Source organism: Camelus dromedarius, unplaced genomic scaffold (genome assembly GCF_036321535.1).
Source record: "Camelus dromedarius isolate mCamDro1 unplaced genomic scaffold, mCamDro1.pat HAP1_SCAFFOLD_195, whole genome shotgun sequence".
Lineage (NCBI taxonomy): Eukaryota > Metazoa > Chordata > Mammalia > Artiodactyla > Camelidae > Camelus > Camelus dromedarius.
In genome coordinates, this window is record NW_026989809.1 from 2,783,222 (window position 1) to 2,795,470 (window position 12,249).

General features: G+C 42.9%; 1 long non-coding RNA gene across 1 annotated transcript; it reads right to left on the reverse strand.

Moving 5' to 3' along the window:
- Positions 1-1,729: 1,729 nt before the first annotated feature.
- LOC135320823 (uncharacterized) lies at positions 1,730-7,228 on the reverse strand. The gene is made up of 3 exons (XR_010380164.1): positions 6,630-7,228; positions 4,833-4,992; positions 1,730-1,768 (listed from the first exon to the last, which is right to left on the reverse strand). It is a non-coding gene; the product is annotated as an uncharacterized LOC135320823 (long non-coding RNA).
- Between the last annotated feature and the right edge of the window lie 5,021 nt (positions 7,229-12,249).

The window sequence follows — 12,249 nt, forward strand, 5'->3', positions numbered from 1 at the left end:
ATAAAAAATAATTTTAAAAAATAAGTAAAAATAAAAGCAACGCCATTTAGAAAAAATAAAAGAATACTCTGATCCCCTTAGCTGTAGGTGCTGGAGAATTCTGGTTACAAACACCAACTCCACTGGATCACTCCAGCTCTGGCTGTCACTCTTTCTGACCATCAGAGAGTCACTTGGCTTCAGTGAGTTTACTTTTCTCTTCTGTGAAAGGCTTCAGTCGCAACTAACGATGTATAGAATCTCATCATTCACAAACCCAACAATTAAAGAGGACTTCCCATGGGCCAGGCTCTGGAAATATGAAAATATAGGGTCCGAGATATATTCATGGGTAGAAGAAATTTATGCCATAAAGACATTAATTCTTCTTGCTTTGATAGACAGATTCAATACAATTCTGTTCAGATTTCCTACTAGATTTTTTATGGATAACAAGATAATTTATGGTCAGGAACAACCAAGAAACTTCTTTAGAACCAGCACTGGGAAGGGGTGGATAGGTCATTCATTTCCACTGGTCTTTCTGAAGTGATGGAAACGTTCTGGAATAATAATGGTTGCACCACAGTGAATATGCTAAAGCTGCTGAATTGTAGCATTTAAGTGGGTGGACTTCATGGTGTGTGAACAATACCACAAAAAATATGTTAAATGAAAAAATATTTCTTGACAATTATTTTTCCCTCTATACAACTAGTCTGCCCCACAATTTAAGAAGAACAAAAAAACCAAAACAAACCAAATTTTGCCAGGAGCTCTTTAGGACTGCAATGTTCCTGAGTCTCCAACGCCTCTGGTGGTGCTGTTCCTGTTAACACACCCTAGCTGGGCTGGGCTAGTTAGGGACTGTAACTATCTTTTTAAGATCGACGGTCACACGTTTCACCCTGGGAGAGGGAAGGATGGAGGATGTCACAGCCTCATGCCTTCAGCTCATTTTTAACTGAACCAAGCCTTGCTTTCAACACTGTAATCCCTCTCACTATAAAAACAGTGACATCATCAAGCACCGCCATCAAAACACGTGAAAGTGTTCAAGGTACTTACCTGGGGCAGAAACACTAAGGGAGGAGACGGAAGCTCGCTCAGCACTGACGCTCCCTTTTCCCGACTCCACCAGGAGAAGCTGGGGTTCACAGCCAGAGGCTCTCAGCCCGGGGAGCAGCGCCCACACCACTGAGCTGTTCCCCAGGGAGCGGGAAAGGGAGAGGAGGGCAGCCCCGGGGTCGCGGTGCAGGGAAAGCGGGGGGGGGGGGACGCAGGCTGTAGCCCCGCTCGGAGGCCAGCCCCAGCCCCAGCCGCCCGCCCCCGTCCGGGTCCGCAGAACCCGCCCGCCCGGGACACAGCCCGCCTAGGGGCGGGGACGGGCCGGCGGCCGAGGAGAGGCAGCCCGGGACGAGAGGACTCGCGGGCGGGAGAGGGGAAGGGGACGCCAGCCGCGGACTGAGGGGAGCCCGGCTGGGGCGAGAGGCGGCAGGTGCACACCTGGCCCTGGACAGCTGTGGCCGGGGCGCCGGGGCAGTAGCCAAAGTCCTACCGGGCGAAAGAGCTGAGAAGCCTTTGGGGCCGATCCCCGGCTCGGAGCTGGAGCTTCCAAACCTCGTTCCAGCTGGCACCGACTGCGCATTCGCAGGAGGGCCAGCGATCCTCTCTGGGTTCTGCGAGAGAAGGTGGGGAAGCGAGGGATGGAGAAGATGGGAAGAGGAGGGGAGAAGGGGAAAAGTGGAGCGAGAGACATGGACAGGAGGAGCAGAGAGAAGGCAGGGATCTGGAGGGTGGAGGAGAGTAGCAGAGATGGAGAGAAATAGTTTTAACTCTGGGGGCATCCTGAAGGAGGCAGCAGTCCTGCCTCTGCACACTTCTCTAACCCTTCAAGGCCCGCAGCTCATATTTTACCTCCCTGGACCAGCCCTCCACCCAAGGCCTCTGCAGGACCCCTACAGGGATCACACCCGTTGCCCCCAAGCGGAGCTGGGTTTCCTTTTGCTCTGGGAACCAAGCACCCGCAGGTGTTGTCGCTCAGAACTACCTTGGAAAGAGTACATATTCCCCTTTTACACGCTGGGACACAGGCAGGCAAGATCTCTGCCTTACCTCCACTGTCCCAGGTTTTGTGCTGGCGGGGAGCGGGAGGTACAAGGTCAGATCCCAAAAGGAGCATACTGCCTGAGTGTTGGTGCATAGTCCCCATCCTTCCTGGGTAAACCACACCCCACCCTCGGGGAACCATCAAGGGCACACAGTATGTCCCTGGGTGTGGGATAGCTGCCCTCAATTCCAGTGCCCAGCTTGCTAGGAAGATAGGAGTGTTACTGAGTCCAAATTCATTCTCCTTAGTGCAGGACAGGCCAGTAAGTTGGGAGACCAGGTGTTGGGGCATGGAATAGCAACTTTCTGTAGACCTAGATGGCAAACTAATGTCCTGGAAAACCATCTCCAAAGTCAGAATTCAGGCTCCTTTCCTACGAGCTTGGTTTTTGCAATCTTCTTGATGTAGTAATTCTTTGTTGTTAGAATCCTTTGTTCTTGCAGCTATCTGCCTGGGTCAGATCCCTGTAAACCTCCAACAAAACAAACGTTATTTTCTATTATGTAACTTGTTATCTTTATATGAATGGAAAAGTGTTAAATATCCCTAAAGGTCAGAGCATTCAAAATAGGCTCTCCTGTATATTTTAGGCTCTAGGCAACATTGTTTTACAAGCAAGATGAAGCCTAGGAGACAGAGCACAGGGTTAAGTCAAAGGAACAGATCTAATATGGAGTCACATTTGTTCTTTTCTATTACCAGGGCAGAAGACACTTGAGGATTTAAATCCCTTTAAGTTAAAAATAAGTAATACTTTAAAGGAATTTACATACATAGGTCGGAATGTGCATAGCATATCTGGAAAACACACAAAGGATTGTAAACAGTGGCATCTCCAGGGAGGGCTGAAAGAAGAGAGGATGAGGGAAAACTTCTTTCACTTGTGTATTTTTGTGCTCTGTTTGAAATTTTTTAGCCACATGCATGTATTTCTTTTTCAGTTAAAAAAAATGTGTAATGGAGCAAAGGAGTAGCAAGCTCAGCAAATACAGCAGCCATGGAATCACTGAGCCATCACTTTTGACTTAAGCCAGGAAGCATTTATTGACTCTCTCCTATGTGCCCAGTGCTGTTTTAAGACTTCTTTTATTTTTTTTTTCATAAAATAATAAAGTGCTATTCCTCACCCCTGCCCATGGCTGGTGGAAAACCAACTGAGTTTTTATTGAGTTGTTTTCCAAGAAGTAGAGATCAGTTATAAACAGAACACATCTTCAGGGCAAAACAGGCGGAGTGGTTTTCCAGCAGGCCAGATAGCTATGAAGGGTTTTCAACAGAGGCACACAGAGGCTGAGAGAGAAAGCCTCCAGGACCCTACAAAAAGCTGCCCAAACTGCCTTCTCCATGGCACCACTGAAATAGGAAAGAAAAAATCTGAATCCATATTAGATCTGTTCCTTTGACTTTAACCCTGTGCCCTGTTTCCTAGGCTTAGTCTTGTTGGTTCTGCACCTTTTGTAAAACAATGTTGCCTAGAGCCTGAAATATACAGGAGACCCTATTCTCAAGGCTCTGACTTTGAAGGATATTAACACTTTTCTATTCACATAAAGATAACAAGTTACAGAATAGAAAACAACATTTGTTTGTTGGAGGTTTACACGGATGTGACCCAGGTGAAGAGCTGCAAGAACAAAGGATTCTAACAACAAAGAATTCATACACCAAGTTTGCAACAACCAAGCATTCCCACTTCCCATTTTTAATATAAGAAGAGTCTGAAATCTGACTTGGGGTGATGGTTCCCCAGGACATTATTCTACCACTTCTCAGCTGGCTTTCCAAATTAAAGTCGCTATTTCTTGCCCCAAAACCTGGTCTCCTGATTTATTGGCCTGTAATGCACGAGCAGAACAAGTCTGGACTCGGAAACACAGACATTGAAAGTACCCATTTGGTATATTAAGTGACCTGCTTCTACTCATCTTCCTGACGTTTAATTCTCTTGACCACTCCTGCTATGTTTATGAAAAACCTGTCATGTGGACACATTTCCACCTCTAGCCACTACCCTTCCAGGTAAGAACTGATGCCAAGAAGGCAATGGAAGTTGCTAGAAGGTATTACCTGGACAAAATAGAGCAGAAGTGGGTTCTGGCTGATGTTCAGGAGCAGGCTGGAACACCTGACAAGATGTTATAAGTACGGATAGACAGCTGGGCACCAAAGGAGAAGCTTCTAAACTTCCATGAGGGACTTGTTGGATAGGAAGGAAAAGTCCCAGACTATAGCTCGGATCCCACCACGAGCTTCCTGGGCGAGTCTGGGCAAGTAATTTAAAATCTCTAGGCCCGTGCTGTCCAACATGGGAGCCACCAGCAACATGCAGGATTATGAAGTTATTCTGTAGCCAGACAGAATTATAAAAAGACATTTTATTGCAAAGGCCCAGCAGGTATAATATTTAAAAACGTTATTGGTTATCTTGACCTAACGAGTTATTTTTGTATGTGTAGGTTTCTGTGGGGTTTCTGTGGTTTGTAAGGCCTGTGACTAATGATTCCGTTACAGTGAAGTATTTTGAAATTATAAGTTACTGGACACAGTACCCTCATATCACAGTTGAAAAAAACTGATCCACATAAGCAAGGTGATCTGACTTATTAGTTATGAGCAGGGGCTCTGGGGCCAGCCTGCCTGAGTATAAATTCTCACTCTGCCTCCAGGGGGTTCTGTGTGAATCTTGGACAAATTATTGTTGTTTTTGTTGTCGTTGTTATTATTTGTGCCTCTTTTTCCCTACCTTTTAAGTAGCGAGGAATATGTAGACTCTATCTCCTACTGTGTTGGCAGGATTAAATGAGTAAACGTCTGTGCTGCCCACTTCCCTGGGTTTCAGCATTCTCCAGGCAATCAGTGCCAAACTCAGAGGCATTCTCCACTGTCTTCGTCAGTCTGGGATGCTGTAACAAATTACCGTGGGTTGGGTGGCTTAAACAACCAGCATATTCCTTATGGTTTGGAGGCTGAGACTTTCAAGGTCAATGTATCCTTGAGAGGATTGCCAGCTCGAAGATGGCTGTCTTCCCAATATCTTCATATATCGCAGAGAACAGAGAGAAGCAAGCACTCTGGGGGCTTGTATAAGAACACTAATCCCATTCATGAGGGCTCTACTCTCATGACCTCATTTTATCCTACTAATCACCTCCCAAAAGCCCCACCTCCCAATACCATCACCCTGGGAGATGGGGTTTCGACATATGGATTTTGAGGGGATGCAAACATTCAGTCCACACATCGGCTAAGTCTCCCCAACATGCAGTCATCAAACCTGTAGCTAATTTCAAAGTAATATTTATATCTCTCTGCCCATTTCCATTCCTACATCCACTATCACTGAAGCCCTGTTACATTTTATTCCTTATTTTTCTGGTAGAGTTTTAATTGATTCCTCTAACTCCAATGCTCCCCTCGCTCCAGTCTGCTTAACAGCCCTGCCAGGTAGGTCTTCCTTAAAACACCTTCCCACTTCACCTGGTTGTTTTTTAGTTGTAAATGTCAGAATCCTCTCCACACCCCATCCTATACCTTTAATCCGTTACACTACGGCTCACTATGTTATTTTCCTTTTACCAATGTAAGAAATTTCCATAAGCTTAAGAGCTTAAACCAGCACAGATTTATCAGCTTATGGCTGTGGAGGTCAGAGATCCAACACAGTTCTCATTGGGCTAAATTCAAGGTAGCAGCAGGGTTCCTTCCTTCTAGAGGGTCTAGAAGAGAATGTTTCCTTGTTGTTGTTGCTTTTTTCCAGTTTCCAGAGGTCACCCACCTTCCTTAGCTTGTGCCCCACGACTTCCTCCATTTTCATGGTCAGCAGCCTTTCTGAACATTGCTCTATGGCTACACCTCCCTCTGATTTTAAACTCAGCTGGGAAATGTCCTCGATTTCAAGGACCCCTGTGATTACATTCGGCCCACCTGGACAATCCAGGCTACTCACCCTATTGTCTCATCTCAGGATCCCCTTGTCCCATCCCATTCAGGCATTATGAATGTGGCTGTGACACTCACCTTGTGTAACATTTCCTCTCATGAGCATTTTATGGTTCAAGGCACATATGAATGACTTTTTGTTTTTCTTCCTTAGCCTTTCTACATTCAGTATGTCTGGTGAGATTATATGAATCCTTTTTATTTGTCCCCCTGCACTAATCTTTAATAATGTATCATGGGTTTAAAATGCTAACTGATAGACAATTTAGAAGACAGAAATCCTCTAAGATTTTTGTCCTAAAATATCTGTCATGCATTTTGCCATGTACAGTAACATGTCACAGGTGGCTACCCTGTGGCCGGGGAGGGACATGATTCTGCCATCACACTCCCCTCATTCTCACCAATGTGCTGATCACCTAACCAAGGACCTATGCTCCCCGCTTCGCTCACTTCCTCCTCCTTTCCATTGACTACCCTGTTCCCATCGCTTCCTTCATTCAGCACATCAGGATTTCATGACCACATTCTTCTCTAAATGGAATGGGTATCTTGAATCTAATGTCTGACAACTGTTCTTACTGTATATGCACACACTGACCTGCACATAACCCCGTCCAGCTCTTTATTTTCCTAGAATCTCCCAGAGGAATCAGTTCCATGATGATGGTGATGATGATGATGATACTGACAATGATGACAGGGACCTCTCAAGGATTCTGATAAAGAGAGAATCAATAAAGGGAGGGAATCATTGCAAAATTGCCCCAGAGACAGGCTTAAAAGTAAATAACTGCTATAGTGTTTAACGAAATTGACTAATATTTAACTATTTTTAAAACTTTATATCACTGAATTTAAAATTTTAACGGGAATTCTCATTCACCAGTAACCAAGATTCAACTCTAGGACCAAAGTCTAAGGATTTCAATCTTCTAACAAATTGTCCACTAGCCTTTTAAACACGTGATCCTTTTAAAAAGCTTAGTGCTGGGCTGAAAATAAGCAGGATTCATATAATCTCACCAGACACAGTGAATGTGGAAAGACTAAGGAAGAAAAACAAAAAGCCATTCATAACGTCTTGAACTTCACGTTGCTCACAGGAGAAAATGTTAGCCAAGGTGAGCGTCACATCAACATGACGCCTGAGTGGGATGGGGAAGCTGATCTTCCTCATCAGACATTTATCCTGATTTGTTAGATGCCAACACAGGTTCCTCATTGGATTTTCTTCTAACAAGTATGGAAGAATTTACGTTCTACCAAAAGCAGTCTAAACATTTTCTCCTGCTGTCAGGTCTCTGGACTGAATGTCCCCACAAGAAGGACATGAATATGTTTCATAGGGAATTCTTCCTGAGAAGCAACAGGATTTTCGAGGGAAGAACTGCAGGCCCCCCATGGAGGGCTGGAGGAGAGCTAGAGGGGGCACTGGAAAAACAGCAGGAGTGAGTTCAGATACTAACGCTCAGGTCGCCAAAGACAGCATTGCTATATCTGAGGATATGACATTCTCCCAAAAGTTCCATGAGTGAAGGTACCTGTGAACACTAAGCAGGTTGTTAAGAAACAGCAGCACATAATTTGCGTCACAGCTCAATTACAGTATGTTTTGATATTTGGAAAATAATTAGCCCATTTTCCTTTGAAACTGCAGCAGTAGCAATAGAAATAAAAAAAGGCTGAGCCGTCTTGGAGACAACAATCAATAAACAATTCTAAATCTGCAGGATTCCTTGACGATATGCAAGCAATGAGCTAGATGTGTGCTGCAGATACCTCTTACTGCAGGGCTCACTCCTGCAAAGCATAGAACTAGTTTTCTCAGCAGACAGAGGGAACCAAGTCAAGATTCCAAATCTTGAGAGATTTACTATATGGCAGGAAAGATCACACAAGTACATCCAGCCAAATATGAATAAATGTAATCAAATATTATCAAATGTGATTGGAGCACAGATGAAACAGAAATTCCTTTCACCTGGGATCTAGAGAGACTTCTTCAGAAAATGTGGCTTTGGAGATGGCCAAAGACATGGGCGGAATTTTGGCAGAACAGGATGTAAGGAATTTTAAAACTGATTCTAAAATTCATATAAAAATTCAAAGGATCCCAAATATCCAAAACAATTTTGAACAAGAAAAACAAAGTTGGAAGACTTGCACTATCTGATTTTCAGCCTTTTTTTTTTTTTTTTAAACTACAGTAATCAGAAAGTATGGTGTTGGTGTAAAACAGGAAAATAGGAATAATGGAGCAGAATAGAATGTTCAGAACTAAACCAACACTTATATAGACAATTGATTCTCAAAAAGGATGCAGTGGAGAAAGGATCTTTTCAACAAGTAGTGCTGGAAGAATTAGATAGTGATATGCAAAAAAAAAAAAAAAAAAAAAAAAAGAATGAACTTTGATCCACACCTCACAAAATATACAAAAATTAACTCACAATGGATCACAGATCTTAATAGGAAATCTAAAACTATAAAACAGCTAGGAGAAAAAGCATAGGCTTAAGCTTTATGACCTTGGGTTTGGCAAATATTTCTTTGCTATGACACCAAAAGTATAATCTATTTTAAAAAGAAACTGATAGAGTGAACTTTATCAAAATGAAGACTCTTCAAAGCTGTTCTAAACACTGCTAAGCAAATGAAAAGACAAGCCATAGACAGAAGCTATTTGCAGATCATATATCTGATAAAGGTCTCTCTTTGTATCTGATCCAGAATAAAGAGGTCTCAAAACTCAATAATAATGCAAACACCTGAATGAATGAATGAGGCCAGAAAACACACTTCAGTAAAGATATCCAGATGGATAATAAGCATATGAAAAGATGCTGATTAAAGATGCCATTAGTCATTAGAGAAATGCTTTTAAAAACCACAGTGAGATACTAGTACACATACATACAAGAATGAATACGATTAGAAAGACCGACCTTACAAAGTGCTGGCAAGGAAGTAGAGCAACCAGAGCTGATACACACCACAAGGAATTTACAATTGTACAACCATTTTGGAAAAGTCTTTAACAGTTTCTTTAAAAAAGGTAAATACCTATCTACCATATAACCCAGATATTCCTCATCTGGTGCTTTAGAAAAGAAAAGCATATGTCCATATAAAGACTTGTAACCAAATAGTCACTGCAATTTTATTTCTAATAGCTCAAGTTGTAAATAACCCATGCATCCATCAAGAAGTAAATGGAGAAACAAATGATGGTCTATCCAAACACTGCTCACAACAAAGTCTTCAGTAAAAACTCAGCACTAAACAATACTCTGCTATAAGAAAAATAAGCTATTAATACAGCAACACAGATGACTCTCAAAATAATTACACTGAATGAAAGAAGTCAGACAACATAGAGTAGATACTGCATTAATCCATTCATACAAGGATCTTGAAAATGCAGACCAATATGTTGTGATGGAAAGCAGATCAATGGTTTCCAGGGGAAGAGATGGGGAGGGAGGGAGGGACAACAAATGGCAGGAGAGAAGCTTTGTGGGTGATGGGTATGTTCACTCTCTTGAATGTGGTCATGGTTTCTTGGGGATATACTTATGTCAAAACGTATTAGCTGTACACTTTATACGTGTGAAAATTACTTTGCCAAGTATACCTCAAAGCTGTTTTAAGAAAAAAGGCACTTCAGTCCTGATCCACCTCAGCGCCTGATTGGAGCGACATGATCAGTCCCTCACCCTGTTTGCCTAACAGGAAGGTAGAAAACCTCTCACGGAAAATAACATATGGATTTTTCATTTGCAATGTCTGCCATGTAATAAAGAATTTCAAGACATGCAACATGTCAAGACTATATAACGGATAATATGAGAATAAGAAACATTAGACAAAGGATGCAAACCCCCAGGTGATGTAGGCATCAGAGTTACCAATAAAGGCTATAAAATACTTTTAATATATTCAAGAAAATAAGGAAATTATGGGAGAATAGACAACAGGGTAAAGACTTTCACCAGAGAAATATACTGGAATGTATTTTTAAGAGAAATCAAACAGATACTCTAGAACTGAAGCTTTCAGCTCTGGAAACAGGTAAACAGAGCTAATTAGGATCCCTTTTAAGTAAAACTTTCAGTAATGCCGGGTAAAATACAGCAACAAATGTAACACAGAGCTAACTATGGAAAGAGAAGTTCCCAGGTGACAATACAAAGAGGACACTTAAAGCCCAGAGTGGTAATCTTGTGAGCTGATGCCACCACACCCTGGAGGGAAGGGGTTTTAATCTGCACATAAATAGAGATACAATGTCCATTTAGGAAAAAGGGTCCATACCAGATGTAGAAGACCCTTCCTTTATATCTATATAGTCAGAGACAGAGATGTAAAGTGGCAGCAGAGGTCACAGTGACACAGGGCCCTGGGCCAAGGAGTGTGAACACCTCTGCAAGCTGGGAAAGGTAGGAAGACGAATCCCTCCCTAGAGCCTCGGTGTGGAACGTAGCCTTGGCCACACGTTGGTTTTAGCCCACTGACAATGACTTTGCACTTCTGCACAATAGAAAAGTGAGATGATGAATGTGTGTTGCTTTAAGCCACTGAGTCTGTGGTCCTTTGTTACAACAGCAAAAGGAAAGAAACTCAGGAACCAACATGAACATGAACCCCAAGCTGCCTGCTGTGCTGGCAGGAAGTTCTTTGTCTCTGAACCTGGGGGAGTCTCCTGTCTTCTGGCAGCATCCACAAACTACCTCATGCTAACTTGACAGCTTGCAGAGGGTTAAATCTTAACCCTGCACAGTTCTTGATATTTAGTTAATAAAAATGATGGTGTCATCATGGGTATTTTTCCATCTTTTGAATACCCTTCAGTCTTCTAATAAAGCTACCTCTAATTGAGAGACAGTGTAAATAGTTTTCAATCTTCATAATAAATAACTGTGGTTTTATTTGGTTACTTAAATTATGAATAATAATATTCACATTAGTAAAAGTTATTAAAATCAACATTGTTTAATGAAAATATCATTTCTTTTTGCATGAACATGTATTAACTACAATAAATGTTCCATGCTTTGTTCTACGATTTACTGTTAGAGCCTTAAAGAATAATATTTTCCTCAAAAGATATTATGGCAAAGGGATTTCTTTTGGTGGAACAGTTCCTACATCAAATCTGGTGCATGGCTCAGGCCACTGGGAACCTAGAGATGATAGATATTAGGAGGCATTATAAACACAAAATGATTTTTAAAGGAATTAAACAACTGGATGTGTGAAAACAAAGAATCTGAGAATATTCTAGTGAAATAAATGTATTTTTCAGCTTAAGCAAGACACTGGGTGAATAAATCTAAAATGAAAAAACCACCCAGAGATCAGCAGTGAGTCATGCATGCAGTGTGACTGATCAAAACCAAGTTGTTTCCAAACCAGTGTGCAGGCTTGATGCCTTCATGAATCAAGTCTGTGTGGCACCAGGCCATCTCGAATACATGTTGATGAGGTATTTATAAGCCCTTCACCATCCCAGCACAAAGCCCACACATGAGCCACAAGACCATCACCTACACATCTGCAAAACACACAGCATGGTGAATAGCACTTTTCTTGTTCAGTAGCCGGTGGCAGGGCACTGTGAGCAGACAGAGATACAGGGACACAGGGACACAGAGGCACTTCCCCTCACTCAGCTGATAACCTTCCGTGCATTCCTGGGGACAGGATTGTCATAAAATGCACCATGGATTGATCCTCCTCCTAGGAAAGGAACGGTAGTTCTGTCCTCAGGTTGGAGCAAGGGTGGCCGGAGGATCTCAGAAGAGCTGTTTCAGCACAACCAATAGAAATGTCGGCCACCGTGACCACGAGAGACAGGTCTCCTGCCATCCCGGTAGGCACTTGGGCTCCTGACAAAAGCTGGGCTCAGTAAAGGCTTGAGTAGAAGGCACAGACCTGAGGGATGCCCCAGCAAGAGACAGGAGGTAGGGCCTGGTTTATACTGCTCTGGGTGTATCCCAGCCTCATCCGAATAAGAAATCAGAAATTTGCAAAACAGCAGAGCTGGGATGGATCATCTACTCCAGACTCCTCACCTTACAGTTTAAAGGGTGGCAGCCCTGGGAGGCAAAGCAACGTGCTAAAGGCAGAGCGTGGAAGTGGCAGCGCCAGATGAAACGCACCATGGCAACCCCCGTTCAAGGCCGCTGACACTGAGGACGGGGCCAAGGTTTCCAACG